Below are 13526 nucleotides of genomic sequence, written 5' to 3'. Positions count from 1 at the left end.
GTGAAATAAGGTAAAAGGTTTTCTGTGGTATGTTGGGTAAGCCATGTTAATGAAAGAAGTCCTTACTGAGAGTCTCTCTAAATCCAGGTCAGTGTTCTGGAAACTGTAGTAGGCAAAGTGCATAGGGCAAAGCTTCTCAAACACAGTACATATGCGAATCACCCGATTCTAGTAAAAATACCAATGCCAGGATCCCATCCAGCATGTGTATTTTAAAAAAGACAAAGTTCACAAATAATTGAGGAAAACCTTCATTTAAGAATCACTGGTCAAGAGCAGAGGTCAACAAACTTTTCTGTAACAGCCAGTTAGTAAATATATTAGCCTTTGTAGGCATATAAGGAGTCCATTTTATCTTCTTTATTTCTTTATTTAGAAACCTTTAAAAATGTAAAGAACCTTCTTAACTTCCCAGCCATACAAAAACAAGCCAGGCTCTGAATGAGATTTCAGGGAATGAAAGAGCTCACATCATAGTTTATAAATCAGTATGTGGTACATACACATATTGTAATACATGGATGTTTATCCTTTTCATTACCTTGAGTATAGAGACTTGTCTTATTCATTTTGTTGTTCTTAGAACACAGCACATTTCCTGGCACATCAAAGTTCCTTAGTAATTGCTGAATTGATGAATGGAAGAGAGAAGGTCCACTAAAAAGATTAATATTATGACCTATAACATATGCAAAATCTATCTAATGATAAGAGAAGTGATAGCTTCCCAATTAATTTTATCAGTACAAACAGTAAAAAAACAAAAACAAAACAAAACCAAGCCCATGCCCCAAGAAACTCTACTGGCTTACATATTAATATTTGTTGACAATGACTAATGTTAAGTGGATTTTGACAAATAATTCATTTTATTTGTTGTCTGGAAGGAAAACGGTCTTGGTTTTATGGAACTTCTAGGAAGATGAAGTTTCATTTCTTGGGTATGGTATTTAGGAAAATTGCTCTGGCAACCATGCCTGGGGATGGGAATGGGAATATACCTTTGAGTCATGGGCCTCTAGCATGAATGATATACTTAAAGCTCTGGATTAGTACTGGATATATTCTTAGCTAAGTCTTTAAATGTGACTAGCAATAAATGTACTACTTAATTCAAAGCTATCGATACTGAAAATGTGAACATGGTGGTGAAGTATATCATATTACAGTGGGTTCACAGTCATCTAATTATCTTAAAATAAGTCTTTAACATTTTAAAAATTTATTTTCCAGCTTTATTGAGGTATAACAAATAAAAATTATGTATATTTATAGCATACAGCTTGATGTTTCAGTATATGTATACTTTGTGAAATGATTAGCACAATCAAGCTAATTAACATATCCATCAATTTAGATTCTTGTTTTTATGTGTGTGGTGAGAACCTTTAAGATCTCGGCAAATTTCAAGTGACAATATAGTAATTAGTAACTATAGTCATTATGGTGTGCGTTAGATCTCCAGAACTTACTCTTCCTGTATAACAGAAACTTAGTACCCTTTGGCTAACATCTCCCCAATTGCCCCTACCCCTCCCTCACAATCATCGTTCTACTGTCTGCTTCCATAACTTCAACTTTTTAGACTCTACATATGGTATCTGTCTTTCTGTGTTTGGCTTATTTCACCCATTACAATATCCTAAAGATTCATTCTTATGGTCACAAATGACCAGATTTCTTTTTTTTTTTCAGGCTAAATAATATTCCATAGTATGTATAGACCACAGTTTCTTTATCCATTCATCTGTGGGTGGACATTTAGTTTATTTCTATATCATGGCTACTGTGAATAATGCTACAATGAACATGACAGTGCAGATAATATCTCTCTGGCTATTGATTTTATTTCCTTTGGATCTATGCCTAGAAGTAGATTGCTTGATCATATGGTAGTTTTATATTTAATTTTTTGAAGAACCTCCATACAGTTCTCCATAATGTTGGTAGTAATTTTCATTCCTACCGACAGTGAACAGGATTCCTATTTCTTCAAATCCTTGCCAACATTCAGTTCTTTTGTCTTTCTGATAGTACCCAACCTAATGGATATGAGGTGATACCTCATTGTGGTTTTGATTTACACTTACCTGATAAGTAGTAATGTTGGACAATCTTCCATATACCTGTTGAACATTTGTGTGTCTTCTTTTGAGAAATGTCTATTCATCTTTCTTGCCCACTTTTTAAATGGATTATTAGTTTTTTGCTCTTGAACTATGTGAGTTCCTTATCTATTTTGGATTTTAACACCTTATCAGATGTATGGTTTACAAATATTTTCCCCCATTCAGTAGTTTGCCTTTTCACTCTGTTGATTATTTCCTTTGCAGGAGGCTTTTAACCATTTGTCTATTTTTTGCTTTGTTTCCTGTGCTTTAGCAATCATATCCAAAAAATCATTGCCCAAAAAGTAGTTTTGTTTTATGTAGTTCTGCCTCTTGGCCTTCATATAAGGATCTGATACCTTATCTCAGATCCAACTGAGTGTCCACCCTCTTGATCTGATTACACTTTTGATTGCTTTCTCAACTGAGATGCACATCTTCCTTAGTAAATCATTGATAGTTTTGTAGCTCACACTGCCTAGATTTCCCTTTACAACAGCTTTACTCTGTCTCACAGGCCAACATTTATCTGGGTACTTGACTACCACTCGTTAATTCAAGTGAACATTTTTTTCTGAATTGCTTCAGTAGACTCCAGTCTCCTGTTTCCAAGGCCATCTGCACCAACTCCTCATATTCCTTGAATATACCATGTTTATCCTGCCTCACAGCTGTTCCTGCATCTCAAATGCCCCCTTGATTTGCTTAATAGTATCAGTGTAGATAATGATTTACCTGAGCCCTATGCTATTAGAAAAATCTACAATTAGTAAGTCCCCCAATTCCAGTTCTTTTGTGCTCCAGGAAAGGGCTTACTGCAAAGAGTCACTCTTCTCCTTCTTAAATAAGACTAATTGATGCCCTCCTTGTTTATTTACAACAAGGCCAGACACAGACAGTCCCATTCCGTTCTTCACCTCTTAAATGTTTGGGTGAACTCTTTGTTCCTACTGGCCAATCTGGACAAAATGCTTCACTTGACAAACTTGAGTCAGGCATCTCTTCTTCTTCTTCTAGGTTCCTGAACTTTGCCCCACACTTGGGCTTTAGGGCAGAACAGCCCTCCTTAACAGCCTCTCCAGATGATCAGCAGACTGCAAGAAAAGACCTTCCCTGATAATTATCTGATGATACCTACTCATTCCACTCTCCCATAACTGATTCCCTCTAGCTTTTCTCTCTCTTCCTATAAAAAGAAAAAAACATTGTTTTGCATGACCTTTCAGATCTTATAGTCTATGTATCCTCCATATTGCAACAGTCACCTACCCCTGATTTCAATAATCCTTTTGAATTAAATATTTACTCCAAAAAGCTTTCCTATCCTTAAGATTAGTTTAGGTACTCCCCAGAGGGATTCCGTAACATTATGCCCTTGTCCTAATCAGAGCATTAATTACAGTGGGGAAAAGGTTTGTAATTTTGACTCCATTCTTCACTAGAATGTGAGCTCCTTGAGGGTAGTCACTGTGCCCTGTTTATCTTGTAGCCCTGGTTCCTGGTAGAGTTCTAGAATGTTCTAGAGATGTAATTAAGACTTAAATTCTTAATAATTTAGTTAAATTAACAACCTTCTTTTTTCCCCCATGAATTTGGACAGTTGGTCTGAGAGCCCATTTCTGACCAGTTATTTCCATGGAAGAATGAATTGGAGTGAGAGGAGAGAGGTCACAATGGAGATTATTTCTCTGCTGCTGCATAGGAATAACATTTACACCCAGAAGGGGCGATTTAGTTTAGACAAAGATTTGCCACCCTCCACTGTGTACCTTATAAAACTATGTGGGGAAGCAATTTTGATTATTGTTGTAGAGGCCATCAGTTCTAGAAAAATATCCCAGAAGAAAATGGGGTTTTTTATTCCTTCTGGCTCAAAATAGTGACTTATACACTTCTGGAGATGGAAGGAATACCAGCTTCAATTTATCAAACACATAAAATGTTAACTGTGCCATTTTATTGAAAGTTTATGACATACATCACTAAGATATGATTTATATTACACCAGAAATGCTGCTTCCTCATTCCCCACTCCAGTCTAGAGATCTAACCTACCCTCAAGGACTCCAGCTGAAAGCTTCAAGGTAGATAATAAAGGCAGCTGGTTCGTATGTTCAGAAATAGTCCCTGACCTGAGTCAAATGTCTTTAGAATGCCAAATTTTGTTTTGCTTGTTTTTTCTCAAACGTGTTCTACTCCTGTTGTTTGATTCCTTGCCTAAATTCTTGATCCATTATTAATCTTAATTAGATCACTGACTTTCTAGCACTCCAACCATTTGCCTGGGAAACTGTCTGATCCATCTCAGTGTTTTGTGGCAACTTAGTCTATCTCAGTCTTCACTGTCTGAGCCCCGAGACACCACCCATCAATTTCTAATCTGTCCACGCACCTCCAATCCATAGTTAATCCTGAACCCGGTGATAGTTTTGCTCCAGGTCAAATTGACATACATACAGGACAAATTGCATGCTGCTCTGCTTCTCCTTGTGTAAAGGCCTTGCTCCCTATGGCTCTCTGTTGGCTACTTGTCTTGTCTTTTGCATGCTGCTGTCCAGTTCTAGGAATGTACCACATAGTTCAGAAATGAAACATCTGGAAACTATCTACACCTTTTAATTAATTTTAAATGTAACCAAAGTAGTAAATGTACACAGTTTAGAAAGTCATAGTCCTGACCTCCCTCCTATTAACCTCCGTTTTCTTGCTCTGCTCTGGATCCATACCTCAGTTACCATTCTAGGACTTCTCTTTTGATGAATTCCATGTTTTTTGGATGAAATATCTCCTTTCTTTGTTTACTTTCTCATATAGATGCAGCACATTCTCTAGTATCTTTTTTTTCTCTCTTCCATTTTTTCTTCCTATAAGATTCTATTTTAATGAACAGTATGTATGCACCTAGTCAAAAAGAAAAATACCTTTATAGATATGTTAAGAAAAACCACAGTCTCCTTGCTTGGGATCCCTAGATAATAGAGTTCAAGGGAAAAACTTATGTTCTGTATATATTTTTTGGTGTGATCCCGGGAATCTAGTAGTGAGAAAAAAATGAAGGAAACGTGGGTAACAAATAACAGGGTGTTCATTACCTAGCTGGTCTTGGCTTCATACTAAGTGCAGCAGTTGACTCTACTGAATATAAACGCCTTAGCCTTTCCATATTGTGCCATCTAGTTTGTTCAGGCAGCTGCTGGAGAAGCCAGGATCTAGGCATGGAATAGTAACAGTCAAGCTTTAAGGCACAGGGCACACAGTCAGCCAATGAATGGTTCTATGCTAATGGCACCTGCCTACCAGCAAACTGTGCTTTGCAAGCACTAAGAAGCTGTAAGTTTCCGAGGGCAGGTGAGTGCTAAGTAGATCCAGTGGATTTTTGCACTTCATTGGCAACAGAGATGAGTCCAGGAGAAGGAGGTAAGAGACTCCTTCCCCCAAGGCATGAGGCCAGGAACTTTGGTGTTGCTCCTGTGTGCGACATAAGGAATTGGAACTAAACACTGCCCCAGTTCTTAGAAGTGGCGTAGACAGGTTGGCATAATGACATGATTCTTGCCATGGAGCTCAACAGGAGCTTCTCCATCATCATCAAAATCTCTCTGTGGCCTATAAGAATGGAGTTGGTGTCACATGATCTAACTGAAGCATCATCACGAGCATCAAGCAGACTGCTGGTGATCTATTTCATACCTGCATCCTAGTCTCTTTGTTGCCTCTCACAAAATGCTACCACTTTTACCTTTTTAAGCTGATTAATTAATTGATGTATGTATGTATATATGTATTTATTTATTAAAAGCTATTGGTTTATTAATCCTCTCATGAAAACTACACAATCACCACAGATAAAGTCACTGTGGAATCTTTACTCCTTTTGTCCAATCTCCAGCTCACTTTTTGCCAGCATCAGCATTGGCCTTTGCAGTCCCTTTGGCTTTCTTCGTTCTGTTCTTGTGTTTCTTTTGCTGTTTTCTTGAGATCTTTTTCTTCTCATACAGGTCATGCCTTGCAAGTCTATGTTTGGGTTATTATTATTATTTTTTTTGCATAATCCAAGGAATCATAAATCATGCCAAAGCCAGTTGTCTTGCCACCACCAAAATAGGTTCTGACTCCAAATACAAAGATGCCATCTGATGTGGTCTTGTACATTTTATCAATTTTTTCCTGAATTTCTGTCTTAGGTATTGTCCCTTTTTTGTGTGATGAACATTAGTGATTTTCTACTACTTCTGCTAAGTAGTCAGTTGGTCATGAATTTCATGGCCTGGATAGTTACTGTGTCATTCATGACAGCAGCTGAGGTTCAAGCAGCCGGAGAGAAAAAGACTTAAGCTGATCGGTTTATTACTTACTTGCATTGTCTCTGAAAGATGTTATTGAAATGCCAGATTCTGATTTTTTTGTTTGGGGCATTTTCTCTTAACTTCCCACTGAAGAAGATAAAGATTGAGTTTTCTCTCTACCCCTATGTGTATCACATGAAAGCACCCTTCAAACATTTACCCCTCCCCCCAATCCTGCCAATACAATATAATTTTGGTTAAAACAACAATCAGTGTTTACCTTATCATTTAAACACTTTTGGGGAGTGGGACTTCCAGAATGGTAGAGTTAAGGACCTCTGAAAATTCACTCCTCCATAAGAGCAATGAGAGCACAGGAAAAAAATCAGCTTTTTCAGAACTTTGAAAATTAATTTGAAAGAATCCAAGGAGTCTTTCAAGAAACACTCCTGAAACTTGATAAGAATAGTGAGCATTTTAACTTGCCCTTTTCCCATCCTTTTCTTACCAGCTCCACAGTAGCCTTGTAACCCAGCAGTCTAGCAGACAGGGAAAGGGGCTGTCCAGCTTTGAAGATCCTTAAAATGTTCCATCCCCAAAGAATTGCCACTATTTGACATGTCCAGAATTTGCTAGAAAATCCTTATTCATAGGACTTGCTATTATTTGGGTAGACTTACAAGTTTTTCAGTGGAAAAGCCCTATTCTAAGGGTGTTTATCAAAAACAATCATGGGGTGGGGGGAATAATCACAGGAAATTGTTTAACCTCGAAGCCACTTGAGGCTAGGTTAAACAAAATGATGGCCAAAAGACTGTAAAAGAATATCTGGGAAATGAGATGCTGACAGGGGAATTTGAAAAGTTCCAACATATCTCTGGGAATCTAGAGGGCCATGCCTGTGCAGGACTATATGCATGTCTAGAAAAAAACCTGAGAACACTCTTATTTCCCATTTCTGTCTAACCAAGAGCCTCTGTGCAATCAGGAAGTGAAGCCTAAGGCAGAATGGTTAACTGTCAGAGCCCCAATATATACCTAGAGACCTTAGGCAAAAAGTGGAAGACATTTAGAAAATCTGTGTCCAAACATTAGCTGACTACAAAGACAACCAAGGAAAGATAGAAGTAGCAAAAAAGAACAGGGACAGGGCATACGGACTTCACAGAATTAGTCCAGTAAAGTCACTAAAAACAAGAAAAAAGAGCAAAACAAAATTCAGCAATCATAGTAAGCCATGGCAAAGGTAGGTACCTGACTTCCAGAATTGCCACATTATATCTTTTAAAATGTCCACATTTCAATTAAAATTATGAGGTGTGCAAAACGAAACAAAACAAAACAAAACAAAAACCCAATAAACAAAACCCAGAAAGTATGGCTATATACACAGTGGGGGGGGGGGAACAGTTAATAGAAATAGTCCTTGAAAAAACCCAGATGTTGAGAACCTGGGTCGCTCAGTCCGTTAAGTGTTCTGCCTTCAGCTCAAGTCATGATCCCAGGGTCCTGGGATTGAATTCTGCACTGGGCTCCCTACTCAGCAGGGATTCTGCTTCTCCCTCTATTCGTCCTCCCACTAATGTGTGCACTCTCTCTCTCTCACACAAAAGTAAGTATAAATAAAATCTTAAGAAAAAAAAGAAAAGACCCCAATGTTGAACTACTAGACAAAGACTTTCAATCATCTATTATGAGTATGTTCAAAGAACCAAAGGAAATCATGCCTAAGGAATTAAAAGAAAGTCTGAAGATGATGTCTTGTCAAATAAAGACTATCAACAAAGGGATAGAAATTATAAAAAGATCTATGAGCACCTGGGTGAGGCTCTGCCTTCGGCTGGGGTCGTGATAGAATTAGGCCCCACATTGGACTCTCTGCTTGGCAGGGAGCCTGTTTCCCCCTCTCTCTCTACCTGCCTCTCTGCCTGCCTGTGATCTCCATCTGTCAAATAAATAAAATCTTTTTAAAAAAAGAAATTATAAAAAGATCTAAATAGAAATTTTGGAGTTGAGAAGTATAATACATGGAATGAAAAATCCACCAGAGGGGCTCAACAGCAGATTTGAATTTGCAGAAGAAAGAATCAATGAACTTATAGGTAAATCAGTTGAGATTAGTCTAAGGAATAAGAAAAAAGGAAGAAAAATTAATAGATTCCAAGAGACCTATGGGACACCATCAAACATCTAACATATGTATAATGGGAGTTTCAGTAGAAGAGGAGGAGGATAAAAAGGCAGAGGGAATATTTGAAGAAGGAATGACCAGAAACATCTTCAGATTAAAAGGTATAAAAATGTAATTTATATAAGAAAAGCACAGAGAAGAGAGAAGGGAACAGAACTATATTCGAGCAAAGTTTTTATGTACTATTGAAGGTAAATTGGTATTTGAGATGACACAAAGAAATGGAAAGACAGTCCAAGCTTATGGTTTAGAGGAAAAAATATTGTTAAAATATCTATGCTACCCAGCGCACACTATAGATTTAATGCACTCCCTATCAAAATTCCAACACCGTTTTTCATAGAACTAGAACAAACAATCCTAAAATTTTTATGGAACCACAAAAGACCCCAAATAGTCAAAGCAATCTTGAAAAAGAAAAACAATACTGGATGTTTTACAGTTCTAAACTTCAAATTATCTTACGAAGCTTCAGTAATCAAAAAAGTATGGTACTGGCATAAAAATAGACACATAGATCAATGGAACAGAATAGAAAACCCAGAAATAAACCCACAGTTATATGGTCAGTTAAAGGAGGAATGATGGGAAAAGGGCAATGTCTTCAAGAAACGCCATGGTGAAAACTGGATAGCTATATGCAAAAGAATGAAACTGGACCACTTTATCTCACCATATATAAAAATAAACTCAAAAAGGATTAAAGGCCTACCTGTGAGATCTGAAGCCATAAAAATCCTAGAAGAGAGCACAGGCAATAATATGTCTGACATCAGCCATAGGAGTATTTTTCTTGGTATGTCTCGTGAAGCAATGGAAATAAAAGCAAATATAAACTATTGTCACTTCCTACTGCACAGCAAAACAAACAATCAACAGAAGTAAAAGACAACCTACTGAATGGGAGAAGATATTTGCAAATGACATATCCAATAAAGGATTAGTATCTAAATTTTATAAAGAATTTATACAACTCAATAGCCAACAACCAATAATCCAATTAAAAATGAGCAGAAGACATTAACATTTCTCCAAGAAGACATCCAGATGGTCAGCAGATTCATGAAAAAATGCTCAACATCAATCATCACCAGGAAAATGCAAATCAAAACCATAATGAGCTATCACTTTACACTGTCAGAATGGCTAACTTCAGAACTACAAGAAAAAACAAGTGTTGGCAAGGATATGAAGAAATAGGAACACTGGTGCACAGTTGGTAGGAATGCAAACTGGTGCAGCCACTGTGGAAAACAGTGTGGAGTTAAAAATAGAGCTACCCTACAATCCAGTAATCACACTACAGGGTATTTACCCAAAAAATACAAAAACACTAATTCGAAAGGATTTATGCACCCCTATGTTCATTGCAGCATTGTTTACAATAGCCAAACTATGGCAGAAGTCCAAGTATTTATCAAATGGTGAATAGATAAAGTTGTGTTATATATATATATATATATATATATATATATATATATATATATACTATTCAGCCATAAAGAAGAATGTAATCTTGCCATTTGCAACAACATAGATGGATCTAGAGGGTATAAGGCTAAGCAAAATAAGTCACTCGGAAAGGTAAATATATTTTGATCAAAGTCGTATGTGAAACTTAAGAAACAAGCAAAAGAAAAAAAAAGAGGCAAACAGATTTTTAAGCATAGAGAACAAACTGAGGGTTACCAGAGGTACAATGGGTAGGGAGATGTGTGAAATAGTTGATGGGGATTAAAAGCACACTTACCGTGATGAACACTGAATAATGAGCAACTGTTGAGTCAATGTATTGTATACTTGAAATCAATATAACACCATATGTTAACTGTATTGGAGTTAAAATTAAAAACTTGATAATAAAGAAAAGCGCATGGAGAAACCTAAAAAAATTAAATCCAAATTAGATTAAGTTGTTTATTGGAGTCTTGAAGGCAACCATGAATAAAAGAACTCAAAAGTAATAATAAAATAAATAAGTGAATAAAATGGTATACTAAAAAAATCTATTTAAGATACAAAATAAAGGCAGTAGTGGAAGAATGAACAAAGAAGACATAAAAGACAAATATCAAAATGATAGACATAAATCCTACCTTATCAGTAGTTACATTAACTGTAAATATATTAAATATTCTGATCAAAAGACAAAGGTTCGTGGAATGGTTCCAAAAAATCCAATCATGTGCTATGTAAAGAGGCACCCTCACAAAGATACAAATATGTTGATTGTAAAATAATAGAAAATAATAGAAAACAGATACACCACGGAAACAATCACTATTGGGAGCTGGAGTGACTATACACATATAATTTAAACAATATTCCCAGCTGAGCCAGGAAGGGAAATCATGATTACTCTTCTTTAGCTGCTTAACTCTATTTGTTTAGAAATAATAATTGTCTTTTCTTATTTGCTTAACTTTCCATGTATTAATCAATGACTCCCATCCAAACTTTTCACAATTTATCTAAATCTTTCACAGTGTTCAGATGTATCAGATATTCTATCATTTTCATTTTCCTAATGGAGTTTCTCACAGAGCCTCTGTCATGATCCACTATGGATGAATTATCCTTATGCCTGCATTTTTTGTCTGAGATCTGTCTTCGTGAGCATCACGGTTATTATTTTCATCTCTCTGTTGGGTTGGAAATACTGTTTTTGGTTTATCAGTTTTTTCTTGGTTTGTTCTCTCATTTTAAAGAATTCAGCTTTCAGTATCTTCTTGAGCAAAGAGAACATGGGAAATATATTTCTTAGAGCTTGCCTGGCTAACGTTTATTTATCCTACCCTAAATCTTGATTAAACATTTTCTTGGTATAGAATTTTAGGTTGGAAATAATTTTTCTTTAGAATTTTGAAGGTGAACTGCAAATAGCTTTGAACTTCCTCTATTCCAATGAGAAGTATACAACAATTTTCATTTTTGATTCTTGTTATATAACATGTTATTTTCTTTCTAGAACACCATTTCCAGTGTACCAAAATTTTGCACTGGTATGTCTTGGTATGAGTCTATTTTTTACGGGGCACTCTTGGGGCTCTTTTCTTTCTCACTTTCCTAAGGATATAAGTCAAAGTTTTAACTTGCATATAGAATTTAGTGATCAGCACAAAGTATACAGGAATAAAATACAATTAGCAATTAGCAAAAACTAAGCAGTTCTTAATCACTGATCTACAGGCAGCATAACATCAGTAATTCTTGGTTAACTCAAGAAAAAGAAGGAAGAGGTGTTTGAAGTAAATGAATGAACTTTTTTTTTTGACAACCCCAATTTAATGACTAAGGCAATGAAACAATAGCATAGTGAAGTTTTTATGTGTAATGTTGGTAATTCTGGGTACATGTAAGGAAAGGTTACCTCTGATCAAGATATAACAGACATTTTAGCTTTAATCAAATGTTCTAATGTGAGATAGTCTTTCAGACTCAGAATACCTTTTATTTTTCTTATGTTTCAAACTTTGCCACTTTCACCTCAAACATATATAAACATATTTTTGTGAGGTATAAATCCTTTGTAAAATTGTGTTAAATCTAAATAGGATTGGAATAAAATTTAAGGAAATGTGTTCTGTTATCAAAATTCTATTGCTTGATTTTTTCTTCTTTTTTTTTCTGAAGCTGAAATCAAAGCATTCATCCTAAGGTATACTACTATGAATATATAACACATTGTGACTTTTAGATGCTACACTGTAAAAGTAAAAAGGGATGATGGAGGAAGGGAAGGGGATATGTTTAGCTTGAGAATGTGGCAAATATTTTGTTTAAATGTTATTTTATTTGCAGTATTTTATCTCTTTAAATCCTACAATATAAAGGTAAATAAATAATGTGGGAAGGAAAATAATGTCAGCTTTTCCAAAGTACGCTTTTCTCTTTTTCCCATCTGTGAAGATTGGTAAACGGCATTTAATAAAGATTTTTTTTTTAATTTTTAAAAAAAATATTCCTGAGATATAATTGACATAAGTTTTATTCTTTCTTATCTTGGGAGATGAACCTGGTAGACACACTTACATTTAACTGTCCTATTCTCAAGTCACTTTAAAGATTTTATTTATTGAGAGAGAGATAAAGAGAGCAAGCATGAGCAGGGATGGGGCAAAGAGAGGGAGAGAGAGAATCTTAAGCAGGCTCCATGCTCAGCACTGAGCCGGATGTGGGGCTTGAGATCATGTCCTGAGCCAAAATCAAGAGTTGGACACCTAACCCAGGTGCCCCTCAAGTTACTTTAATTGTTCTGGTAAAAAATGTTAATTCCTAGAGACAGTAATACTTCAACAGCTAATTGAACTTCACCAGAGGGAAAATGCTTCTAAAGATATAGTTGAGTCTATGCTCTCAACCGTAGACATTTATCTAGAAATTAGATAAATGACACAAAGCAAAAAAAAAAACCAAAAAACTTCAAAGTAAGAAATTTAGCATGTCTATGATTAACTTTCATTATCTTGAAGTTATTAGTGAAAGCCTAGTAAAGTCTGAATGAGCCTTGTAAACTAAATTTACTCTGAAAAATAATTTTTGGTTATAAGATTTAAGATGATCATATTTTGCATGTGGCTATCCAGTTTTCCCAACACCATTTGTTGAAGAGACTGTCTTTTTTCCCACTGGACATTCTTTCCCGCTTTGTCGAAGATTAGTTGACCACAGAGTTGAGGGTCTATTTCTGGGCTCTCTATTCTGTCCCATTGATCTCTGTGTCTGTTTTTGTGCCAGTACCATACTGTCTTGATGATTACAGCTTTGTAATAGAGCTTGAAGTCTGGAATTGTGATGACACCAATTTTGGCTTTCTTTTTCAACATTCCTCTGGCTATTCGAGGTCTTTTTTGGTTCCATATAAATTTTAGAATTATTTGTTCTATTCCTTTGAAAAAAAAAATGGATGGTATTTTGATAGGGATTGCATTAAATTTGCAG

General features: G+C 35.8%; 1 pseudogene; it reads right to left on the bottom strand.

Moving 5' to 3' along the window:
• Positions 1–5998: 5998 nt before the first annotated feature.
• LOC125100629 (40S ribosomal protein S24-like) lies at positions 5999–6399 on the bottom strand (annotated as a pseudogene).
• Positions 6400–13526: the final 7127 nt, after the last annotated feature.

Source organism: Lutra lutra, chromosome 5 (genome assembly GCF_902655055.1).
Source record: "Lutra lutra chromosome 5, mLutLut1.2, whole genome shotgun sequence".
Lineage (NCBI taxonomy): Eukaryota > Metazoa > Chordata > Mammalia > Carnivora > Mustelidae > Lutra > Lutra lutra.
The sequence above is the reverse complement of the archived record's forward strand: the minus strand, read 5'-3'. Positions and strand labels throughout refer to the sequence as shown.